Source organism: Salmo salar, chromosome ssa03 (genome assembly GCF_905237065.1).
Source record: "Salmo salar chromosome ssa03, Ssal_v3.1, whole genome shotgun sequence".
NCBI lineage: Eukaryota > Metazoa > Chordata > Actinopteri > Salmoniformes > Salmonidae > Salmo > Salmo salar.
In genome coordinates, this window is record NC_059444.1 from 36,899,774 (window position 1) to 36,922,750 (window position 22,977).

Below are 22,977 nucleotides of genomic sequence, written 5' to 3' on the forward strand. Positions count from 1 at the left end.
AAGTGATGTAATGGCCTGAAGTTTTTCACATTTTGCTTTAACTATTGTGACTGTTTTACCCTGGCTACATCTGCTACATGCTTTATGATAGATAATTTTTTTGACTCTCCAACATCACACTGGAGAGGCGCGCTGGGAAAGGACAAGCAAAATATTTTGCTCCCCTGCCTTTGACCAAGTGGGTACTGCTTATCACAGGGCGGCATCAGCGCTCACCTAAAAAGCCCATATGCCACTGGTTGAGAGAAATTGTAATTGTTTTGGGGCACAATTCAGTGAGGTTTTACGTGTTGTTGGAGTTGCATCTTGGTCAGTTTAGCTCAGAAAATGCTGCCCTCGTCAATCTGCCGCCACAGGAGGGAACCTACTCCTGCCTAATGAGCGGGCCGACCCTGTGAATATCATATGGAAAGTTAAGTAATGTCCTCTGAAGCATACATGTGACCACATAAATGGAGCAGAGGTAATTGTGTTTGTGGGAGGATTCTATAATGTGAACTAAACTAACAGTATGGGGTTTCCCAGCATCACAAGGAGGCAGTGTGATTGGGCATGTTAATTTTCACATCGAGAGGTAATATTGTCATGGAGCGAGCTGCCTGTTTGTTGTTGCATTGCAAACTGGGTAACGAAGCATGTGAGTTTTAGTGGCAGTTCACAGTGAGGGGTTACTTCTATTATAAGTGACTGTTTCTGTGCAGGTTTGTAATGATATTGTAGAATACAAGAGGGTAATGAAACTTGAAAGTGTACGGAAATAGCTAGAGCTCAGCACCACTGTAATACCAAAAATGCCAATCAATGCTAAATGTGTACAGCCAAACAAAAATACATTTATTAATCAATTATTTTCATTATTACATTCAGTGCATGTGTCATGTTAGCTCTCGAAAACTAGGCAACATTCTGCATTCTCACTACAGTGATCAGCCATTAACGTCACCCGCGACTGCCTTATGTGAACTACAATTCCGACGCTGAGTTTTAACGTCAAAAAAGATAAATAATCATCTCTTGCGCTACAGCTTTCGAAACATATGGCATTATCTTTCATCAGCGAGAAAGAATCCTTCAAATAAAAAAAGATGCAGTTTTGCACAGATCCATACATCAATGGGTGCCTCCATCCAACGAAACTACACTTCTCCTCCCCTTCCCGAGTTACGCTTACACACAGGTGTTCTGAGCATGCTGAATAGCTACTTAGCACAGGTCGACCTCTTGTCTTCCATTTTCCGTAAACAAGCGCTGTAACATGGCTATAGGGCCGTGTGGGAACCATAACAAGGTGTGTATCAATTTAAAAAAAAAATGTATTATTTCTCGTTGATATGAAAGATAAACATCCTTATGCTTCCAAAACCGTACCGCAAGTGATGCATATTAATGTTCAGACTGAGCGTCGGGGATCTTAACAACACGCCCCCCTACAGAAGACTCCTATCGTCCAATGACTCTTATTTGTAATGTAATGGACCTGAGCGTCATGATCAAGGGCTAGTTGGTCATGCTAGTTCTTTCGCAAGAGTGAAAAATAACATCTTGAACATGCATAATGACAAGTTGTGGGAGAGAGAACTTTAACGTTGCTTTATCATCACATAAAACGATGTGATCATTCAGGAGTTTTCCATACACCTGCCCTCTACAATACAGTACGTTGAAGAACAGCCTCCAGAAAATATATTACACCCATGTATAACCATAACATAAGCCAATGAAAAGGGGTGATAACAAAAGAAATACAGTAAAACCAAAACATTTAGGGAATTACAACTTTTTTTGGTGTCTTGTGGTGGACAATACATTTTAATACCACTCTTAAACATAAGAACAACTTTGCCACAACTAACAACAGATACCAAAATAAAAATAAGACAATACAAAATTGACCCCCCCAAAAATAAATCGATCCCACAGCAACGTTTCACAAACTCAGTCCTTGGGACCCCAAGGGGTACCTGTTTTGAATTTTGCCCTACACAGCTGATTCAAATGATCAAAGCTTGATAAGTTGGTTATTTGAATCAGCTGTGTAGTGCTAGGGCAAAAAACAAAATGTGCACCCCTTGGGTACTCGAGGACTAAGTTAGGGAAACCTGTCCTACGGGAAATGATCGTTACATCTGAATATCTAAAAAAAAAAATACATTTATCCGTCCAATATTGACATTGCACCTCAGATTCCTGGGAATGGGAGGTAGTATTGCACTGAGGCAGATGTGTAAAGTCTAAAGGCCAGTCAACATTTAAGAGAGAACCCAGTGCTCTAGCATCTCGAGTGTATCTGTCCATCTTTTGAAATCTCCCCTCTCTCTCTCTCGATACCCCATTAATAAATGTCTGTGTTTCGGTCTGTGCCATTGTTCATTCAGATGGGTCCAATGTCTTCCCCAGTAGTAGTAGTAGTACTTCTTCTCCCTGTTCCAATCGCTCATTCCGTACATTTCTGCTTTCGCACGTCTGGGGACACCACCACACAGAACTTTTGGTACACGTGGGTTATCTTACTTGGGTGGGAAAAGGAAGTGAGGAGAGACAGAGTGAAAGAGCAGTGGTGTGTATTTATGGATGCCAAGGGATGTCAGGCTTCCTCCAAAAATTGACCACATTTTTAAAATAAAATACTTCCAATAATATGTCTTTCGTCTATGTGTTTCATAATTGTCCTTCAATTCGCATGAGGCTGAATGTATCTCCCCGGAGAAAGCATCTGAACGAACAAAACAGTGCCCCTCTGTCTCTGTATGCCATTTATCTGATGCTGTCTGGTCCAAAAGAGTGACATTGTTGCTGCCCATAGCATTGAATGCAAAGGAAGCCAGCGAGCATTTGGCCTCCCTTGAAAGAAATAAGTATAAAATGAGTGAGCTCAACTGTGAATGGTCCTGGTGCACCAAAAAAAAAAGTGTCAAGGGAAGCCAGTTTGGATTTGTCGTCACTCCTATCAAATCGCATCGAGACCATACGTCATTGACAGAAACAACTTGAATTGTTGCATCTCATTGTGTTGTTGTCCTCATTTGCCCTCTCCTAAATTAGCCATGGATGGAGATAGGGATTTGGACTCGTGGTTTTACTTTATTCTCCGTACTGGCCAATGATTATAATGGCAATTCTGATCCAACCATTAATTCATACATTGTTGTGTCCCGGGCCTGAGAGGATGGAAGTTCAATATGTAGCTAGATGTAGAAGGTTAATGTTAACTAGCTAACGTTGCCCATGAAAGGAAGTTAGGATACCTGGCTAAAATGCTTGCTCGCTAGCCTAAGACAACAAAAATAAAATTGTGTACTGTATGACAGAGTGATAAACCACTTCATCAACATGAGAGGAGGATGGCATTGGTGTTTCTCTACAAGTCGGGTGAGCCAGAAACATGGACAGTCACATTAGATTTAGCTTACGTTGATTGGACTAAATTGTTTTTGGTATCTTTTAGTTGTCACTGTATTAGACTAAGCAAAGGTGATTTGATGTTGTTGAAATCTTACTGGAATAGTAGAGGCAGCTTCTGTTGTCTTTGCGACTTGCGGTAACGCTCTGTGGTTCTAAGTCAATAGTTGTTCAGTAGTCCGAAAATGTTGTAAACATTAACTTACATGACCTACAGCATGGTCAAGCAACAGTTTGTTACATGCGAAATGCTTTGTGGACTTCACCGGTTTTGCGCTCCAGTTTTGTGACGAAATAAAAGTTGTGGTTGAATTTATTCTGCCACTGTGTCTTCTTATCGGCCTTCAGGCCTATATATCACGGTCGCAAAGCATTTGAACTAACAGGTTATAGAACAAACAACACAATTATCACAACACATAGGTTGTAATATGGCTTCTTTTTTTTTTACTTCCCCATTGATTTTACCCACACACTGCTACTGGGAAAGAGTCGAAAAATAAAAGAGAGATTTAATATCAATATAACTTATGAGCTATTTTACTAGGTCCTCAAGTACTGAAGTACTGAATATGGTTGTCATACCCATGAAGGTGTTGAAGCATTGGGGCTTGTTGTCCCAGTAGACACCCAGGAAGTAGACAGGGACTCCAGATGATGGCCAGGCCGATACCACCAGCTCAGAGTACAGCGGGGAAGACGACCAGGAAGGCCCAGAACAGCAGGTAGATCACTGGCCACACCGGGCTCACCCAATGACAGTCAACAATCTATACACAAGCACACTATACACCGTGGTAGGCAAATGGATTCAGCTGCAGGCCGATTTTTGTCAGATCGGATGGTAATAATTTGTACATGGAAAATTGACCACAATTAAGCCCACAAATAGGTTGTATTTGAAAAGGACAATCATTTTATACCTTGGTTACATTGAGACACGATCACGTCTCTTTATTCGTGGGAATACTTCGATTTTCGAAATGAAACGCATTTCTACATGAATTTCTAGTGATTTTATAGTCTTTGTTGACAAAAAACTAAAACCACTTTTTTTTTTTTAATCTCCCGCAGGCAGCCTGTTGCAGACCCCTGCTATACACAATCCCGTACGTCAATGAATCTATACATCTAACACACAAACATTCAATTAATTGTAATACAAACAAAGTACAGAGTACAATTGAACAATGCACAGAGAACACAACAATTGCTTTGAACATGATGGCATCGTGCATGTGTCAGCGTGTAACTTGTCATAAAACAATAGTAGACCCATTACTCAATACTGTCCTGACTGCTGTCAAGCATTCCTATCAAAATCATGCTCCTCACAAAATGTACCAGCTGGCAATAACCTTGTCCAACAGGATTCAGTGCACAGATATGGAGAGTTTATCTTGATAGGCCGATACAGGTCTGGCTCTTTTGATGAGCAGCACAATCTGCCCAGCGACAGTGACCCCATAGAAAAGGTTGCTTATGAAACCCACATAGTTGATAAGGGTATACAGTGCCTTTGGAAAGTATTCCGACCCCTTGACTTTTTCCACAGTTTATGTTACAGCCTTATTCTAAAATGTATAACTTTTTTTTTTTTTAATCCTCAGCTATCTGCACACAATTTCCCTTAATGACAAAGCGAAAACAGGTTTTTAGAAATGTTTGCACATTTATTAAAATAAAAAACTGAAATACGTTATTTTCCTAAGTACTCAGACCCTTTGCTATGAGACTCGAAATTGAGCTCAGGTGCATCCTGTTTCAATTGATCATCCTTGAGATCACCCTACAACTTGATTGGAGTCCAACTGTGGTAAATTCAATTGATTGGACATGATTTGGAAAGGCACACACCTGTCTATATAAGGTCCCACAGTTGACAGTGTATGTCAGAGCAAAAACCAAGCCATGAGGTCGAAGGAATTGTCCGTAGAGCTCCAAGACAGGATTGTGTTGAGGCACAGATCTGGGGAAGGGTACCAAAACATTTCTGCAGCATTAAAAGGTCCCCAAGAACACAGTGGCCTCCATCATTCTCAAATGGAAGAAGTTTGGAACCACCAAGACACTTCATAGAGCTGGCCGCCCGGCCAAACTGAGCAATCGGGGGAGAAGGGTCTTGGTCAGGGAGGTGACCAAGAATCTGATGATCACTCTCCCCAGAGTTCCTCTGTAGAGATGGGAGAACCTTCCAGAAGGACAACCATCTCTGCAGCACTCCACCAATCAGGCCTTTATGTTAGAGTGGCCAGACGGAAGCCACTCCTGAGGAAAAGGTACATGACAGCCCGCTTGGAGTTTGCCAAAAGGCACCTAAAGACTCTCAGACCATGAGAAACAAGATTCTCTGGTCTGATGAAACCAAGATTGAACTCTTTGGCCTAAATGCCAAGGGGATGTTTTTCAGTGGCCGGGACTACTCCAGAGCACTCAGGACCTCAGACTGGGGCGAATGTTCACCTTCCAACAGGACAATGACCCTAAGCACACAGCCAAGACAACGCAGGAGTGGCTTCTGTACAACTCTCTGTATGTCCTTAAGTGGCCCAGCCAGAACCCGATCTAACATCTCTGGAGAAACTTGAAAATAGCTGTGCAGCAACACAACACTCTCCATCCAACCTGACAGAGCATGAGAGGATCTGCAGAGAAGAATGGGAGAAACTCCCCAAATACAGGTGTGCCAAGCTTGTAGAGTCATACCAAAGAAGACTTGAGGCTGTAATCGCTGCCAAAGAAGCTTCAACAAAGTACTGAGGAAAGGGTCTGAATACTTATGTAAAATGTGATATTTCCATAAAAATAAACTTTTTGCTTTGTCATTATGGGGTATTTTGTGTAGATTGATGAGGAAAACATTGTTCTCATCAATTTTAGAATAAGGCTGTAACGTAACAAAATGTGGAAAAAGTCAAGGGGTCTGAATACTTTCTGAAGGCACTGTACATGTCACTGGTACACAGCAACAGTATGGTTGAAAATAAACACTGAAAATAAGATAGGCGAGGTGGAACAAAAAAGATCCATTCATTTCCCAATCTAATTGGGCATTAAAAGTATACCCTTGAGAGATAAGAGTACATAGTGAACTGGTATCATGTTTGTAGATGTGTAAGTGTGTGTGAGAGACTGAGGAAGAGCGATGCGTTGTTGTCAGGTAGAGTAAGTAGGACTCAATGAATAGCAGGGCTGGGATCGGGGTGCAGCGTTTCAAATAAATCATGGCCAGGAGTCGAGGGAGATGGCCTTCCCTCGCTCCAGCGAAAAACAGCCTGAAGAGAGAGAGAGAGTGAAGAACAACATTAACACAAAGTCAGCACTGAGAAACTGGAAAAACAGTTGTTGCTTTTGGGCACACAAAGAATGAAGAAACAGTCCATTGACAAATTGGATATTAAAGTAAGGCAGTAGGTTTCCATTCAATTGGCGACAGATTTTCATGCAAATATTCAAAAATCTGCATAAAAACAATATGCACATTTTCCCACCAGAGAGATGTTTCCATCAAACTGACTTGTCGCGGATAAAAGTCTGTGCGTGATGACATAGTGCACATCAAATGAACTTTTGCAGTTAAATTCCCACGTACCGAATAAAAATACAAGTTAAATGGGTTTCCACAGCATTTTAAACTCTGCTGATTTGTCACAATAAATGTTTGCGTTATATTGCGAATGTGCCCACTCTGGTTCTAGCCAACAGCTTGCAGATACAGTGCGGGTAGGCTGCCTACAAAATGTGATTATTATGGACAAAAGAGCGAGATTATTTGTCAAACGGCATGTCAGATTCATGTAACCAGAAAAAGACTCTCGATATCTATTGGAAAGGAGCATCAAGATCACTGTGCACTTTCACCACCCTGTGAAGTTCATTATAACTTATTTCATCTGTAGCCTTATAAACTGCATGCTTTCCCGAGTCGTAGTGGAAGGACCACACAACAGTATCATGGTTATATCAATATTTTAGCATAAAGGCAGTTCCACAGCCATTTGTCACATAATACATTTTACAGACACAAAAAGATCCCACCTTGTCTAGCGTACATTTGTTTAGTCAACATTTAGAAAGTATACAGACACATTTTCCGTTTTCATCAGGCCTGTCGTGACATTTATTTTTATCCGACATGTACTTTACTTGCATAAAAAGGTTGGATTGAAACAGTTATTAATAGATATAGTGGCACGGAGAGATGAAATACAAGGGACAGAAATTGAGAAAAGATTGCACAGGAAGAACAAGGAACTGAAATGTGACCACAGGGTCATGTATTTTTGTCACATTGATTTCGGTCAAGTTGGGGTTCTAGCACACCTGTAGGGGGGGGGGTCGACAAGCTCCTCTGTGACAGTTGAGGAAGTTCCATCCCCCGTAGGCAAAGGAGCCCTGCAGGAAGGACAGGGCTATCTGGCCAATGTTGTAGGGATGGAAATTCTCGAACGCATGCGCCGGCTCCAGACAGTAATACTTTCCTGGGTACACACACAACACAGAGTGGGTGGGTGGTGGAATCAGTGTGTGTGTGTGTGTATTAAGTTTGGCCGGATGTATGGAGCGTGGTCAGGGATTATGAGTGGGAAGAAGAGGTATGTGGATTTTAATCCCCTCTTTCACATCAGCATAATGCAATCCCCCGGAAAACACAAGTTAACAGTATTGTGGCGTTTTGGCACTACTTTAAGGTTCTTTAGCCATTTTTCCCCCTCTCACATCTTGTGATTACTACTGAGTGTTTCACATTTTCTGGGTGAATAACAGAGCAGACTAGCTGCTCAGTCTTAGTAGTGCCTCAGAGACACTTTGTCCAGCAGGGGGAGACAAAGATTAAGGCTGTAAAGTGTGTGAGTTGGCCCAGAGTATGTAAATGTGAAGTGATGAATAAAACAAATAAACAGCTACAGATACATAAAATGAATGAGTGAGACAGAGACAGGGAGAGCCTACCTTTGCTGATCTGCACAAAGGCCATAATAATAAGCCCCCAGGCCAGTAGCTTCCGATTATTTCAGTCCTCCGCACCTCTCTGATTCAGGTTGGGTTAAATGTGGAAGACACATTTCAGTTGAATGCCCCCTTTCCTGGAAGTGAAGACATCCTGAACACGTGTGGCCCAGCGCACACTGGAGCAGTTCACCCATGTCAGCAAAACTGGGAGGAAGGGAGGAAAAGAGTCTCACAAAATAGCATTCAGCAACACATGTATACAGCAACACATCACACGTTGCCTATAGTAACATTATACTAGATTGGGTAATATGGGAGTAATTCTGAGAAAGAGAGAACAAAACTGACATAAAAAAAATCTCATATCTTTATTGTCCATGTTACAGACAACGGAAATGTTTCTTCTGCTCGTTCTCAGAGCGCACTTGTTTACCTGAACTGTTTTTGTTTCTGGCTGATGGGAGATCTTCTGGTAGATAATTGCAATAATGACCTCTGATGCTGTAGTTCTCTGAGGGACTCACGTAGACAGACGGAGGGAGGCCGCTCTCTGGGGGGGAAGCAGGAGGGCAAGTGTGGCTGCAGGACATAGTTGGAGAAGGTGAGGATGATTACAGCCTGGTTGGTGGGGTAGATCAGAGGGTGGACAGACTAGAATTGTTTAAGGTCATCCTATTTCCCAAGTAAAATGCTCACTAACAGGGATGTAAATAAATTTGTGCACAGAATTTAAGTGAAATAAGCTTTTTGTACATATGGAAAATTTCTCTGATCTTTTATTTCAGCTCATGAAACCAACATGTTGCGTTTATATTTTTGTTCAGTATACTTCACAAGAATGAGTAAAAAGCATTATAAATGACAATATGTTCAGAATTTAATGTAATGATCAGACATTTATTTGCTCATTTACAATAGGCCAACATAGCCAAATATTGATCAACATGAACTCCCATGAGAAATAATGGTAAGACATCATTTGAACAAGAAACAAATATATTAGAGGCATAGAGCCTAATATAGGCACCTGGCCACCCTACAGTGTGCAGGATCTCATTTATTTGTACAATTTGTAACTCATCTCCCATTCGAATGCTTGAAAAAAAACTATAAAAAGTAACAAAATGTGAAATCATATGACATAAAAGTTAATTGCTTAAGCAAATGCAACCAACTACAGAGATGGAGGGGGACCCATGTACCTCGCTTCAATTACGCAGGCTTCAGTCACTCACTTTGCTTCAGTCATTACCAAGATTGAAGCGGGAGACAAATCCAGCTATCCTCCTTGTCAGGCCTCTGTCGTGGAGGCCTCTCACACTGGGCACAGGGGTTCTGCGATGGACAGCTCGCACAGCTTCCCCACATACAGTACACCGCTGGATCGAGGATGACCTCGTTGAAGAGGAGATCCAGGAGCCTGTTCTGCACAGCTTCCCAGGCAACCATCATAGCAGGAATGCTGTCATACAAAATCAGCCTTCCCAAGGTAAAGAAGGGTGATATGCTGTGAAGTCTGTGAAGACGGACCCAACATGCTGTCAGTAATAGTTTCAAATCAATTGAGCATTTCAGGCACACATATTCCAAATACAAACACTGCAATGTTTCACCCCAAAAAATGCACATCCAAATATTGCCTAAAAAATACCAGAAAAAAACCCATTGTAGAATGAGTAGATCACTACATAAACAAATTGATAGCAGCATATCTCAGAGCAGTAAATAAAAAGGAGATTAAATTCACTACCCATTTTAACAAACATTTCCCCTTTCAAAAACATTACAGGCTGTGCAGACAGAGTAGACGTTACATTTTTAAAATGCAACGTTACAGTTGATGATAGTGGAAAGTGAAATAATAGTAAACCCCCCCCTGTAATATTCATATGTGAATACATACTGAATTATAATTGGATGCATTTTACCGCCGTACCATACTGTGCGGTGATTGGTTAAGACCACCCAGACGGTTAGGTCAGGGGCAGTTGATCGTGGTTGGAGATAGCTACAACTACCTGTTAGCCTAGTTAATAAAGAGTTATGTTAAGAAACATCCTGTAGTTCTGCGTTTTATTATTTTGTACAAAGTGTACAAAACAAAACATGGTGTCAGAGTAAATGGTCTTAAAAGATGGATTTTTCTGGAGTTCCTTCACCTCGAATGGACTGGGAGTCTACAAACTTACCCGATGCATGGCGTAAGTACAAACAGCATGTGGAGCTAATGTTCACGGGTCCCCTGAAGGAAAGAGGAGAAGAGGGAAAATGTAGCTACCTGCTCCTCTGGATCGGTGAAAAAGGGAGAGATATTTACAACACATGGACACTTACGGAGGCTGAATCAAAGGTACTGAAAACATACTACGATCGTTTTGAAGCATATGTTGTGCCGAAGACTAATACAATTTTCGCTAGGTACAAATTCCATGAGAAAGTACAGGGAGCTAGCGAGTCTTTTGAACAGTTTGTGACTGAGCTGCGTCTGCTTGTGAAAGACTGTGATTATGCAAACAAGGATGAGATGGTCAGGGACCGTATTGTATTTGGAATACACTCACCGCGAGTGAGAGAGAAACTTTTGAATGTTGGGTCTGAGCTAACGCTGGACAAAGCTATCGACATAGCCAGATCTCACGAGCTAGCACAGGCTCAGATGAAAACCATTTCGCGCCGCAGCACGAGCGCATCACGTGAACAAGCAGTGCACGCAGTCAGGCAGACATCAAAGCACACCTCCGGTGCCCAGAGAGAGCGTTTCAGAACGGAGAGAGACATAACTCCAAAACAGAGCGACACAGACTCAAAACGCCCCAAAACATGTGGATATTGTGGATACAAAGTGCATGGCGAACAAGGAAATTGCCCAGCTAAAGGCAAACAGTGTACTAAATGTGGTAAATGGAATCACTTTGCAAAAGTGTGCAGAGCTTACCGTGGAAAAACAGTACACACAGTGAGTGAAGATGAAATGTCAATCAAAGAGTCAAATGATGATGAACTGTTTATTGATTCAGTGACACAGAAAAGTCACATATCAGAGACAGAGCAAGCCTTTGCTGACATTGAGATAGGAACACAAGGCACAAAGCTAAAGTTCAAACTAGACACTGGTGCACAAGTAAACATTATTCCTCTGAATAAATACCGCAGCTTGACATCTGAGTGCGAGCTACAGCCCACCATGCGCAGACTGACTGGTTATGGTGGTGAACAGCTCCCAGTAAAAGGCACATGCACTTTCAAATGCAAATACAAAGAAAGTGACATGATGTTGGACTTTTACGTTGTTGACACTAGAGCACCTGCAGTGCTAGGTCTTAAAGCATGTTTAGACATGGACCTCATCAAGCTAGTTTTATCAGTAACAGCACCAGTAGAGACAGAAAATGTACTGGAGGAGTTTGCTGATGTCTTTACAGGAATAGGATTATTCCCAGGAGAATGTACCATTCACCTTGACCCAGACGCAACCCCTGTGGTCTACCCACCGAGAAAGATTCCCCTTGCTCTCCGTGCCCGTCTGAAGAAAGAGTTGGAGAGCATGGAGCAATCTGACATAGTCACCAAGGTTACAGAACCGACTGACTGGGTAAACGCGTTAGTGGTGGTGGAGAAACCACGCACAGGCAAGCTCCGAGTATGCCTCGACCCAAGAGACTTGAACAAGGCTATCAAACGGCCCCATTACCCTTTACCGACGCTAGATGGTATCACGCACAAGCTAGCGGGAGCACGCTACTTCAGTGTCATGGACGCTAGATCAGGCTACTGGGCTATCAAGCTCACAGAAGAGTCATCTAAGCTCACAACATTCAACACACCGTTTGGACGCTACAGGTTCCGTCGCCTGCCTTTTGGGATTATCTCAGCCCAAGACGAGTTTCAGCGAAAGATTGACGAAGTATATGAAGGCCTCGACGGAGTTGTGGCAATTGTGGACGACATCCTTGTTTATGGTCGAACCAAAGAGGAGCACGACCGAAACCTCCGCGCGATGCTGCAAAGGTCCCGCGAGATAGGAGTCCGGCTCAACCCCGAGAAGAGCACAGTCAGCGCTACAGAGGTCAGCTACTTCGGACATCTTCTCACAGCGAATGGAATCAAGCCAGATCCACAGAAGATCTCAGCCATAAAAAGAAATGGAGCCACCAAAGAACCGTGCAGAGCTGGAAACAGTGCTTGGCATGGTCAACTACTTAGCCAAGTTCGCACCCAGCCTCTCCAATGCTAATGCACCCCTGCGTCAACTGCTAAAGCAGTCCAGTGAGTTTCTTTGGGACAAGCAACACGACATTGCTTTCCAGAATGTGAAAGACTTGATCACGAGAGAACCAGGACCAATCCTTGCCTACTACGACCCAAACAAAGAGCTCAGACTCCAAGTGGACGCGTCGAAGTATGGACTAGGTGCAGTGCTACTGCAAGAAGGAAAGCCCATCGGCTACGCTTCCAAATCTCTCACAGACTGTGAAATTAACTACGCCCAAATCGAAAAGGAGCTCTATGCCATTCTGTTCGGATGTAAACGTTTCCATCAGTACGTATATGGACGACAAGTCATTGTGGAATCCGACCACAAGCCCCTTGAGTCAATCATGAGGAAACCACTAGCTGCAGCCCCGCCAAGGCTACAGAGAATGATCCTTCAACTACAAAAATACGACTTCACAATCACTCACCGTCCAGGCAAAGACATCCCTGTCGCAGACACACTCTCCAGGAAGTTTCTTACCTACAAGGACAGCAGCCTCAGTGAGGGCATGGACATGCAAGTGCACACTGTGTACAGCAACTTACCAGTTAGTGACACGAAACTGAAGGAGATCCAAGCTGAAACAGACAAGGACTCACAACTCACACAGCTGAGGAAAGTCATACAGGATGGATGGCCTGAGGAGAGGAGAAAATGCCCTCAGAGCGTCTCAGAATTCTGGAACCATCGTGATGAACTATCACAGATCAACGGAATCATTTTCAAAGGAGAGAAAATCATTATTCCTACCAGTCTCAGAGAAGAGATTTTGACAAAGATCCATGCTGGACACATGGGCATGGAAAAGTGCAAACAGAGAGCACGGGACATTTTGTTTTGGCCTGGAATGTGCAAACAAATAGAGGACATTGTTGGTAGATGCACCATCTGTCTTGAAAGACGCCCCTCAAACACCAAAGAGCCAATGTTACCTCACTGTATCCCAGACCGACCCTGGCAGGTTGTGGCAACCGATCTGTTCACCTGGAACAACGAGGACTACATCGTAACAGTGGACTACTACAGCAGATACTTTGAACTCGACAAGCTTCACAGCACCACATCTGCAGCTGTGATACACAAGCTGAAAGCAGCCTTTGCCAGGCATGGCATTGTAGAGACTTTAATATCTGACAATGGGCCCTGTTACAAATCAAATGAGTTTGAATCCTTCACAAAAGCATGGGAGTTCACACATGTCACCACAAGCCCACATTACCCTCAAAGTAATGGCCTTGCTGAAAAATCTGTGCAGATTGCTAAATCACTCATGGACAAAGCAAAAGCAGACAAGAGAGACCCCTACCTCAGTCTCCTTGAATACCGCAACACTCCAGTTGACAATTTCAAATCACCAGCCCAGCTGTTGATGAGCCGCAGACTTCGCTCAACCCTTCCCAGCACCAACCAGCAGCTGCAACCTGAGGTCGTCAGCTACAAGGAAATGCATGAAAAACGTGCACAGAGACAACAACAACAAAAGCGATACTACGACAGGTCAGCTAGACCACTGCCACCACTGATCGACGGAGAGTCAGTTAGAATCCAGGAGCATGGCCTCTGGAAACCAGCAGTCGTCATCCAGCCAGCTGACACTGAACGTTCATATCACGTCCGCACAGCAGAAGGAGCAGTGTACCGCCGCAATCGTCGTCACTTACTGAACACAAAAGAACAACACACTGATGAGATGAACTGTTCCCCTGAAAGAGAATGTGATGGACTAAACACACACACAGCACAACATACTTACCTGCAACACCACAAGAGCTGTTGACTGACACAGAAGCATGCTCAACATCATATCGCACAAGGTCAGGAAGAGAGGTCAAGCCCAGAGCTCTCCTTGACCTATGAAATGTCAAAGGGTGTAGGCGGATCGCTGCCCTAAAAGAGTTCCAGACTGTAAACTTGTTATTGAAAGTTGACTTGACATGCTTTGGTATTGTATTTGTTTGAAATGTTAAGATGTAATTTCTACAGTGAAGCTGAGTTGCTGAGAATCCCTTGTTTGAAAAGTAACAGTATGTTGGATCATTGTTTCAGAGTCTATGTTGATTCAGTTGGTGTAGTATGCAATATAAATGGTTACTTACCTTGAGTTCAAACTACAGAGCATGTATCCAAAAGAAAAGCTTAGAATATGTAAAACATTTGTATTTTGTTTAAAAGAAGGGGGATGTAATATTCATATGTGAATACATAGTGAATTATAATTGGATGCATTTTACCGCCGTACCATACTGTGCGGTGATTGGTTAAGACCACCCAGACGGTTAGGTCAGGGGCAGTTGATCGTGGTTGGAGATAGGCTAACAGGTAGTTGTAGCTAGTTAATAAAGAGTTATGTTAAGAAACATCCTGTAGTTCTGCGTTTTATTATTTTGTAAAATAAAACAAAACACCCCCCCCCCCCATCAACACTATTATCCAATGACACAAGCTACGTAAACTGTAAGACAGCAACCCACACAATGGAATGCCAAAATATGATTTTCAGGGGTAAATTACAAATACTATACACACCTGCAACTCCTTTTGTGGACAACTCCTTCGTGTCAACGTGTGTGCTGGCATTTCTCAGACTCGGTGTAGGGGGCTTAGGGATGGAAGAAGGAAAACCCATTTAGTGAATATCAGGTGTTACAGAAGATACACCGTTCACAAATCAAAACAACTACCGTGTCAGACTCATTCAACTCTGATACTTACATTTTGGTCAGCGCTGGCAAGATCCACTGATCACGATGGTACAGCATCCGCCTTCAGGATTAGCTTCCTGGCAACCCGTCAAATGTTCTCCCCCGTTGATATGGCAATTTTGCTCGAAATGTGCACCGCACACACACGTGACATGATTTTAATTTTCGGTGCAGCCTGTCCACCCACTATGAAAAGCAGCCACTTTAGTGTAACATTAAATGAACACTGTCATCCAGTCGCAAAACAGTTCGCTTTTGACCGCATGCTGGTAAGTAGCTTGCTAGCTAAAAGTCACAACACAGACGAAAAGGGGTTAGTTACCAGTATCGTTCTGCTTGTGCCATTTTACGGTTTGTAAACAAAGCCGTATGATGCGCACATGTGAAGACAGTTTTAAGGTGTTAACACTACATATTTAAATTAGTTCAGATTATAAGACGCTACCATTGGTGTATACAATTACATGGGGGGACTAATAACTTTATGATAAACTGTGTAAATGTACCAGCTACAGTCATTTTTCATACTTGGGTCACCCTACTATGAACTGTTTTCATCCAAATATCATCCAATTTGATGAAAAACATGATTTTTCACTATTTGGGACCTTTAAGTTGGACATGTGCTCTTCATGACAGAATTGTCAAATAAAAAGTTCTCCCACCAAGTTACACTATCCAAAAATGGATTAATTTCGTGGAATGACCCACATGCATTATCTCATCACTATGCATTTCTCTCACCCGGCAAGTCCTCCAAAGACGTCCTTGATGTATGAGTAGTCTCCTCCAGATTTGAGGATAGTGACGCCCAGTTCGGCATAGCAGAGTGCACCAACGGCTGTGATCACTCCGGTGACAATCCACACGACGAGAGCCAGCCCCACAGAGTTGGCATTCTCCATAACGCCCTTTGGGCTCACTGACCTGATTACCTGAGACAAAGACAAAGAGACAGGGAGGATGAGGGTGGAAATGCTGCATCAATCTTTCAAAAGAGGTGAGTAATACTCACTTTCCTCTTCCTCATTTATATCAGTATCAAGACACAACAACGACATCTTCAGACTACTGGTTGTGATTCAGAAACATAAGATCAGGATTATCCGAAAGCTTTTTGGAGATCTCATTATCTGGGTTAATACGGTAGCTCAAAACCGGGCAGCAGCATTATACAACCGACTGCTGACTGTGAAAGGGCTCAGGAACAGTCTGGGACTTCACATTTTCTCCCAGGTTTATCTGACCGGCCCTTTGGCCACAAAGTCCCCCAGGAGGTAAGCTCTCAGACTCAGACTGCAAAAGTAATTCTAAAAGATTAGCGCTACATGCAGAGGGAATGGTTGTCGTTATGAAGTTTCTGATTCTACAGCTATCCAGTAAAGATCTTGGTTTCCCCCCCAAAAAAACTGTATCACCCATCGGTCTAGCCCAGGGCTTTCCAACCCCCGCACCTCTCTGATTCAGAAGGGTTGGGTTAAATGCGGAAGACACATTTCAGTTGAATACATTCAGTTGGACAACTGACTAGGTGCCCCCCTTTCCCTGAAGAGCTACTGCTCTACAGGGGGTAGCTCTCCAGGAACAGGGTGAGCGAGCCCTGGTGTAGCCTATTTTATAGAACTGGGTGAGGTTATTATCTTGTCTTGGTGCAGGAGATTTGCAACATGCTTCTTGTGAATGGTGCGGCCTTAGCCACTATGCTGATCCATGCCGATGATGTAAAATGCAGCCGCTACACAGGCCAAGCATTAGTGAGATTACTTTTCATCTACTTTCTCTGCCTGTGGGTGGCGTGGCTGCTGCTCTGTGACAGCCATTTAGAACAAATCCACATATTGGTGAAATAGACACGACTCACACATAATGCATTATGTTGGGCCCTGTGCATTTTCTTGCTATGACAAAAAAAAAACTGTCTGAAGGATGTAGTTTGGCCAGTAAAGAAAAAGACTGGAAAAAGAGAGGTTTTGAAGATCCTGTTCAGATCAACTGTGATGAAATGAGCACTGTTAACTGTGCAATCTGTGAAAGGTTCTTTACTAGTTTCTGCAACAACAAAAAAATCCATGTTAGGTTGGATCTCAGGTGGTCACACGAAGATTGAGGAAGTCATTATAGCTAAGATAAAAGATGAGCATGATGATTTACCCACAATAATTTCACATGCGCTGACATGGCCAATCTCATTCTTCAGGGCTACTCTTCCCAAACCCTCTTTACTGGATTAGGAGGAAGGGGTATCCCCGTCCGCGGATGTGTTGCCCCGCTGCCTAGGACCGTCGGTCATCCAAGATTACTGTTGTTGGATGAAATGCGCAGCTGGAGTACGACCTAGGTCAGTTTCGTGTTACCTGCACTAATGGAGAAAAAAAATGTTTGTGGGTCTATAGCAAAACAATAAAAGTCATAGCTCCTGGACTACTAAACACACATTTCCAAATGGCAAATGCCAGATTACTCTGTATATTCAACTAATAGAAGGCCTTCAGACATGCCTTAACGCCCAGTAGCGTTTCCCTGCCAGTCAGTGTGTTGATTACACTGAGATTACTGCTATTATTAGAAACTACATCACTTCAGACTGCAACCAGCCAGCCCAGCTCCAACTAGCGGAAATAGGCCACTGAAGACAATATTGTACGCCTACTGTACTCACCGGCTGGTGCACATCGAAAATAACAATGGTAGGCTGGCAATAGCATGCAATTTACAGTATCAGTAAACTACTTATTTCCAAGAACGCATGTTGTGCCAGTGTGCGACTCAGATTAGATGTTAACAATATAGCCTATGCCACTGCAATCGTTGACAGCCTCAAATTAAAGCAATCGACAGTCATTGACCCACCCCACCATTCTCCGAGTTGCCGTGATTTTTAAAATGAAGAATCTCCAGCATCCTGTTGTCAGCACACTCGACAGCTGTTTTATCTGGCTAAATGAAAAATGTAACATAATTTGCTTGAAATGCTAATTTCGAACCAATCAACATGGCCGGGGTGTCAATGTATTATTTTACTGTAAGAATGCGTCGGTATTAACTCAAATTCAATTGAATCGTTTTTGTTTCTATTAGCTTGGGAAAATTCAAGCGGAAGTAGAATGATAGAAAGTATTCCAATAAATTAAATAGGGCGGGAATAAGTAGCCACCACATTATAGTGCCAGTGAATAATGCCAGTGTTATCTGTGAGTTGTCTGGAAACTAGACTGATCTAAGAGACAAAACAGGACCGAGGTAAAGACAGTTTCAAGACGGATATTCGCGCTTTCAAACCACTTGAGCCACAGACTCAAAATAAGTGTCATGATGTTGGGGAAATTGCGCACATTGCATAGGTCTTATTTTCACGATTTGGACATTAATTCGCTTTCCAAAGGTAATTAACATGTGGAAATGTGAGCAGCATTTCGTATTCCAAGTTGAATTAGTTAGGGAGCGTAAACAAAGTACAAACTTTTTTACATTCAAATTTCAATAGCTCCTTGGTCATGTGACCTACTGACTTCAAACAAGGTTCAGAATGTCCAATGACTACCCTTCTATATTGCACACCCTTTAGTTTGTCAATTTTCATCTCACATGGTTTTACATGAATTTTTCCAAATGTAGAATTTCAATAGCTCCTTGGTCATGTGACCTAGGGTCTTCAAACAAGGTTCCCGAATATCCACTCAGTGGGCCTACACATTGCACACCCTTTAGTTTGTCCATTTTCATCTCAAGATTTAAAAATAATTTTTCAAAATGTAGAATTTCAATAGCTCCTTGGTCATGTGACCTAATGACTTCAAACAAGGTTCAGAATGTCCACTGACTACCCTTCTATATTGCACACTCTGATGTTTGTCTACTTTCATCTCATGCTATTAGACTTAAATCTGTAAGCTTTGCAGGCCTTCATGTTACATGGGTGTTAAAAAAGTCAACAAATATTCCGTCTTCGCAATAACTATCTTTCACATGGACACTGAAAAGATCTTCAAATGGCTGTATGTGGTATGGATCAAGGACAGGAGAGGTGTTCAAACAGAGGTGCTTAAAGGAAGGCGCACAGGTAGGCCTCATGAAAAACAATGTTTCATATGCTCTTTTTAATGACAGTAACAGGCAGTGGTTTGTCAGTCACAGTGAGCTTGATAACGTGATAGAATCCTTTTCATAGCATCACTTTCATATACTGTACATTAAGACAAATCCTTCTACGTTGAGTATTAGAACGCAGTTTACATAACCTGACAATGACTTGATATTTGAGTACATTCACAACAAGCCACCTGCAGACAACTTACAAAATGCAATATTGCATTTAAGGGTTCGTTTTTCTGATGAACATAGTTATTTGATGCATTGCCTACTACTTCTAACTGGGAAAATAAATTCCTACTTCTTTTGTGAGTAAAATCCTTTTTCCAAAATTGATTTAGGTACATTTTTGTGAAGAGGTATGAGGGTTGTGATATGGGTCATTTAATAGTAAAATCATTTAAGGGATCAATACATGTCTATGTTGCTTCCCCAGTATCCGCATGAACCATCAGGCCAAGTGTTTTTGGTTGTCCCTGCTGGACAGAAAGAGAAGGAACACGCTGCATTCATATTCAGGTCTTAGTTATTCCATTCTACTGGATCTAATACATATTAGCATTTTACATACATTCATAAGTGTAATACTTTTTTATGACATACTGTGAAAAACTCTCTTGGCTGCTGGCTCTGTCACTTTCAGACATGCGCAGAGCAGACTTGAACCACAGGGGTTCTCTGTAAAGAGAGAGTAATCCAAAAGGCACAGACACACTCCTTGACTTTCAATTGGCACCGTTGACCTGTATGTATTCTCTCCTGATTGTCAGACTGTGCACCACAGAGCCAGTCTGACTAAAGTGCCAGAGGTATGAGGAGAGACATCCTCCTTTGTATTTATGGGAACAAATATTTCCTAACACTTTGGATCCTATTCTTGGACAGTTAAAAGACACAATGCATCAATGCAAAAAAAAAAAAAATATTACTGTCCATGAGTAACCTCCACCTTGTGGGTCTGTGGGCCAATAAAGTGCCAACTCAATTCTACCACTGACTAGTCTCTCATGCCCCTATGAACGGGGACACAGGGCAATAGTTTTTAATCTAAACCAGCCCTTTTTTACTGGAGTACACTAACCCCTAATTGGGGCTCTTTTCTTGACACATAGTAGCAGTTAACCAGATAAGTCAATAAGATCAAAAAGTAGATTGTTGTAAGGGTGTATTACGTCCTGTGCTGGCCCCATTGTCATATCCATTCTGGATTCTGAGTGGTAAAATCATAGCTGAAAAATGCCTCTATGTATGCGTATACATTTTCCGCCAAGACAGAACTGCCAAAGGGGGTGGAGTTGCAATCTACTGCAGAGACAACCTGCAGAGTTCTGTCATGCTATCCAGGTCTGTGCCCAAACAGTTCGAGCTTCTACTTTTAAAAATCCACCTTTCCAGAAATAAGTCTCTCACTGTTGCCACTTGTTACAGACCCCCCTCAGCCCCCAGCTGCGCCCTGGACACCATATGTGAATTAATTGCCCCCCATTTATCTTCAGAGTTTGTACTGTTAGGTGATCTAAACTGGGATATGCTTAACACCCCCGCCGTCCTACAATCTAAGCTAGATAACCTCAATCTCACCCAAATTATCATGGAACCTACCAGGTACAACCCCAAATCCGTAAACTCGGGCACCCTCATAGATATCATCCTGACCAACCTGTCCTCTAAATACACCTCTGCTGTCTTCAACCAGGATCTCAGCAATCACTGCCTCATTGCCTCATCCGTAATGGGTCCGCGGTCAAACGATCACCCCTCATCACAGTCAAACACTCCCTAAAACACTTCAGCGAGCAGGCCTTTCTAATCGACCTGGCCCGGGTATCCTGGAACGATATTGACCTCATTCCGTCAGTAGAGGATGCCTGGTTATTCTTTAAAAGTGCTTTCCTCACCATCTTAAATGAGCATGACCCATTCAAAAAATGTAGAACCAGGAACAGATATAGCCCTTGGTTCACTGCAGACCTGACTGCCCTTGACCAGCACAAAAACATCCTGTGGCATACTGCATTAGCATCGAATAGCCCCTGCGATATGTACCTTTTCAGGGAAGTTAGGAACCAATATACACAGGCAGTTAGTCATTGCTTTCCTATCTTTTTCAAACAGAAATTTGCATCCTGTAGCACAAACTTCAAAAAGTTCTGGGACACTAAAGTCCATGGAGAATAAGAGCACCTCCTCCCAGCTGCCCACTGCACTGAGGCTAGGAAACACTGTCACCATGATAAATGTACGATTATCGAGAATTTCAATAAGCATTTTTCTACAGCTGGCCTTGCTTTCCACCTGGCTACCCCTACCCCGGTCAACAGCTCTGCACCCCCCACAGCAACTTGCCCAAGCCTCCCCCATTTCTCCTTCACCCAAATCCAGATAGCTGATGTTCTGAAAGAGCTGCAAAATCTGCACCCCTACAAATCAGCTGGGCTAGACAATCTGGGCCCCCTCTTTCTAAAATTATCTGCCGCAATTGTTGCAACCCCTATTACTAGCCTGTTCAACCTCTCTTTCGTATCGTCTGAGATCCCCAAAGATTGGAAAGCTGCCGCGGTCAGCCCGCTCTTCAAAGGGGGAGACAGTCTAGACCCAAACTGTTACAGACCTATATCTATCCTACCCTGCATTTCTAAGGTCTTCGAAAGCCAAGTTAACAAACAGATCACCGACCATTTCGAATCCCACAGTACCTTCTCCGCTACGCCATCTGGTTTCCGAGCTGGTCATGGGTGCACCTCAGCCACGCTCAAGGTCCTAAACGATATCAAAATCGCCATCGACAAAAGACAATACTGTGCAGCCGTATCCATCGACCTGGCCAAGGCTTTCGACTGTCAATCACCGCATTCTTATTGGTAGACTCAACAGCCTTGGTTTCTCAAATGACTGCCTCGCCTGGTTCACCAACTACTTCTCAGATAGATCAGTGTGTCAAATGGGAGGGCCTGTTGTCCGGACCTCTGGCAGTCTCTATGGGGGTGCCACAGGGTTCAATTCTCGGACCGACTCTTTTCTCTGTATACATCAATGATGTCGCTCTTGCTGCTGGTGATTCTCTGATCCACCTCTACGCAGACGACACCATTCTGTATACTTCTGGCCCTTCTTTGGACACTGTGTTAACTAACCTCCAGACGAGCTTCAATGCCATACAACACACCTTCCGTGGCTTCCAACCGCTCTTAAATGCAAGTAGAATTAAATGCGTGCTCTTCAACCGATCGCTGCCCGCATCTGCCCACCCGCCTAGCGTCACTACTCTGGACGGTTCTGACTTAGAATATGTGGACAACTACAAATACCTAGGTGTCTGGTTAGACTGTAAACTCTCCTTCCAGACTCACAATAAGCATCTCCAATCCAAAATTAAATCTAGAATCGGCTTCCTATTTTGCATCAAAGCATACTTCACTCATGCTGCCAAACATCCCCTCGTAAAACTGACTATCCTACCGATCCTTGACTTCAGCGATGCCATTTACAAAATAGCCTCCAACACCCTACTCAGCAAATTGGATGCAGTCTATCACAGCGCCATCCGTTTTGTCACTAAAGCCCCATATACTAACCACC

General features: G+C 43.0%; 3 long non-coding RNA genes across 3 annotated transcripts; 1 reads left to right on the forward strand and 2 right to left on the reverse strand.

Annotated features, from left to right (window-relative positions):
• Positions 1 to 1,192: 1,192 nt before the first annotated feature.
• Positions 1,193 to 5,087, forward strand: LOC106600257 (uncharacterized). The gene is made up of 3 exons (XR_001327752.2): positions 1,193 to 1,288; positions 4,026 to 4,124; positions 4,474 to 5,087. It is a non-coding gene; the product is annotated as an uncharacterized lncRNA (long non-coding RNA).
• Positions 5,088 to 6,253: 1,166 nt separating this feature from the next.
• On the reverse strand, positions 6,254 to 10,615 carry LOC123741637 (uncharacterized). Its single transcript, XR_006769126.1, has 3 exons — positions 8,786 to 10,615; positions 8,353 to 8,556; positions 6,254 to 6,674 (listed from the first exon to the last, which is right to left on the reverse strand). It is a non-coding gene; the product is annotated as an uncharacterized lncRNA (long non-coding RNA).
• A 4,414-nt stretch (positions 10,616 to 15,029) lies between these two features.
• On the reverse strand, positions 15,030 to 18,764 carry LOC123741636 (uncharacterized). Its single transcript, XR_006769125.1, has 5 exons — positions 17,969 to 18,764; positions 17,465 to 17,668; positions 16,054 to 16,244; positions 15,320 to 15,495; positions 15,030 to 15,206 (listed from the first exon to the last, which is right to left on the reverse strand). It is a non-coding gene; the product is annotated as an uncharacterized lncRNA (long non-coding RNA).
• Between the last annotated feature and the right edge of the window lie 4,213 nt (positions 18,765 to 22,977).